The following is a 3724-nucleotide window of genomic DNA, read 5'->3' on the forward strand; positions in this document are numbered from 1 at the left end:
TTATACTCCCATGTTTCATCTTCATGCTGCAGCTTGCTTCTGTCTGAATATTGCCTCTGTAGCTCAAAACCGGTTTTTCTCCTGACAGCCTGCTGGATAATTTCTTGGGTACTGTCCAGGTGCGACAAAGGCTTGACTGCACAGAAAGGAGGATTGCCACTGCAAGAACCAAGAGGGAAGGAAGTCAAATAGACTATAGTAAAGGTGATTATTGACTAGGAACATGAGAAGAGGCTATTCAATTATAGATATTTTCAATCAACCTTTTCAGACATGCTATATACCTCTGGAGAAGGTAAAACTTGAAATTGGGCCTTCTACTCCAGGGATAGTACCATAACAGCCAATTTCCATTTAATTATATTAAGACCAATCTGTATATTGATTCCACTACATGAATTGGTTCCATATTTATAAAAATCCTTGTTCAAAAACAACCTATTAGTCTCCTTTTTTAAAGTTTTCAATTAATCCCCAAGCGTCCCCCTTGGAAAGAATGTTGCAGGCTTCCACTCTATTTACGTGAAGAAATGTTTCCTGATAACATCCCTGAAATGCTTAACTCTATTCAAAGGTTATGTCCCTTTATTTTGGACTCCTCCACCAGAAGAAGTAAGTAACATCAGAGACTATCAAATAATGTACAGATTATAAATATCTTAATTTGACCTCATTTTCTATTTTCAGAGGAACATAGGTCTGGACTGTGTGACCCAACCCCATTTCTTTTGTATATTAGATTACCTACAGTATGGAAACAGGCCCTTTGGCCCAACAAGTCCACACCAACCCTCTGAAGAGTAAGCCATCCCTTCCCCTACATTTACCCCTGACTAATGCACCAAACATTATGGGCAATTTAACACAGCCAATTCAACTAACCTGCACACTTTTGGACTGTGGGAGGAAACTGGCATACCCAGAGGAAATCCACACAGACAGATGATCAAGGTAGGAATTGAACCCAGGTCCCTAGCACTGTGAGGTAGCAGTGGTAACCACTGAGCCACCGTGCTAATCTGTATACAAGGTCTGCTGCTCCACAGTTTGTCACTTTACAGCAGTTAGAAAATATAATTCCTTATGTCTCCAAAACCCTTCAAAGACTCTGAAGTTGTCTGTGAGTAGGGTCTCAGCATTGACATGAATGAAAGTGAGGAGCTTGCTACCAATTGTTCAGAATGGCAACTGTGTTCATCAAGTGATATCATGCTACAAAGAGTCCCAAGGCCTTAATGATGGAGTAGAGAAGGAATGAAAAGAAAGCACATCTGGTATTCTTGATTCCACTAACCTTGGGATCTCCTACTCCAAATGCCAAAGATCTGCATGTTGAGAAGTGGCCTGTTGACTCACACAGAGATCCCCGCTAGACACATGCAACCCTAGGTAGACCTCTTACTAGAATTGAGGGACAGGGAGAAAGTGAGTACTGTGGCTGCTGGGGATCAGAGTCGAAGAGTGTGGTGCTGGAAAAGCACAGCAGTCAGCCTGCAACTGAGGAGCAGGAGAGTTGATGTTTTAGGCATAACCTTTCATCAGGAATCAGAATTAAGGGACAGCTGATGAAGACAGATAGGAAACCTGGTGTGTTGATTAGATAATGAGTTGTTATTCTGTTGATAACGGGGAGAATATTGTTATTGGTGCTGTAGAGGCTACAGTTCATCATCACCCAGGGAGGTGACATTTTGATTTGAGTTTGGTAAGTTTACGCCATTCAGTTATTATTTGGAGGTTTCTCTGAATGTTTTGAACTTTGCAAACTGTGTCCCAACAGGGACCATTTAAACCATTCTCTGATTGAGCCAAATGGTTTCCTTCAGCACTACAATAATTCTGTGATGTAAAAGTGCAGAAAATCACCGGTTATAATATTAGTTGTGGTGCAATCTCAGCAAGTTAGGAGTTTGCACTTGGGGGGCACATTTTTAAGGTGAGAGGAGAAAGAGTTAGAAAGAACATGGGGGCAACTTTTTTACACAGAGACTGGTTTGTGTGTGGAAGGTACAGTTACAACGTTTGAAAGACATTTAGATGTGAGCATAAGAGGTACAGTTAGTAAGTTTCCAGATGACACCAAAATTGGAGGTGTAGTGGACAGCAAAGAAGGTTACCTCAGATTACAATGGGACCTTGATCAGATGGGCCAATGGACTGAGAAGTGGCGGATGGAGTTTAGATAAATGTGAGGTGCTGCATTTTGGGAACGCAAATCTTAGCAGGACTTATACACTTAATGAACAAAGAGACCTGGGAGTGCAGATTCATAGCTCCTTGAAAGTAGAGTCGCAGATAGAAAGGGTAGTGAAGAAGGTGTTTAGTATGCTTTCCTTTATTGGTCAAAGTATCGAGTACAGGAGTTGGGAGGTTATGTTGCGGCTGTACAAGGCTTTGGTCAGGCCACTTTTAGAATATTTCGTGCAATTCTCGTCTCCTTCCTATCGGAAAGATGTGAACCTTGAAAGGGTTCAGAAGAGATTTACAAGGACGTTGCCAGGGATTTGAGCTATCGGGACATGTTGAATAGGCAAGGGCTGTTTTCCAAGGAGCATCAAAGGCTGAGGGGTGACCTCACAGAGATTTATAAAATCGTGAAGGGCATGGACAGGATAAATAGGCAAAGTCTTTTCCCTGGAGTGGGGGAGTGAAGAACTCGAGGGCATAGGTTTAGTGTGAGAGGGGTAGATATAAAAGAGACTTAAGGGGTAATGTTTTCATGCAGATAGTGGTACATGTATGGAAGTGGTGGAGGCTGGTACAATTGAAACATTTAAAAGGCATCTTGATGGGTATATAAATAGGAAGGGTTTAGAGGGATATGGGCTGGGTGCTGGCAGGTGGGACTAGATTGGGTTGGGATATCTGGTTGGGGTGGGCGGGTTGGACCGAAGGGTCTGTTTCTGTGCTGGACATCTCTATTACTATGCCATTTGGATATGCTCAATAATATGAAAGGCTTGGAAAGGTATGGGCTAAGTGCACTAGTTTAGCTTGGGAACTTGGTTGGTGTGGACAGATTGGATCGAAGTGTCTGATTCCTTACTGTATGACTATGACAACAGCGGCCAGTGCAAAAAATTAAGTTAAACATCACACAACACCAGGTTATAGTCCAACAGGTTCATTTGGAAGCACAAACATATGGCACGCTTCACGCATTTGCGTGTCATTCGTGAAGCATTCCATATTTTTTGTGCTTCCAAATGAACCTGTTGGACTCTAACCTGGTGTTGTGTGATTTTTTTTTAACTTTGTCCACCCCAGTTCAACACCAGCTCCTCTGCATCATGCAAAAGATTCCACCACTAGGCGGTGAACGCCCAAGTAGAAATACCATCTCCCGATGGGAGTTGGTGAACTTTTGCAGTGATCGTAGCTGCGGCTAGTTGGCGCTGTCGAGTCTTCGCCGGGTCCCCGGGAGCTGTCAATCAATCATCCGGTCATTGACAGGCAACATCAGGAGGAGCTGAAAATGTGTTGCTGGAAAAGCGCAGCAGGTCAGGCAGCATCCAGGAGAATCGATGTTTCGGGCATAAGCCCTTCTTCAGGAATGAGGAAAGTGTCCAGCAGGCTAAGATAAAAGGTAGGGAGGAGGGACTTGGGGGAGGGGCATTGGAAATGCGATAGGTGGAGGGAGGTCAAGGTGAGGGTGATAGGCCGGAGTGGGGTGGGGGCAGAGAGGTCAGGAAGAAGATTGCAGGTTAGGAAGGCAGTGCTGAGT

This window comes from Chiloscyllium plagiosum, chromosome 11 (genome assembly GCF_004010195.1).
Source record: "Chiloscyllium plagiosum isolate BGI_BamShark_2017 chromosome 11, ASM401019v2, whole genome shotgun sequence".
NCBI lineage: Eukaryota > Metazoa > Chordata > Chondrichthyes > Orectolobiformes > Hemiscylliidae > Chiloscyllium > Chiloscyllium plagiosum.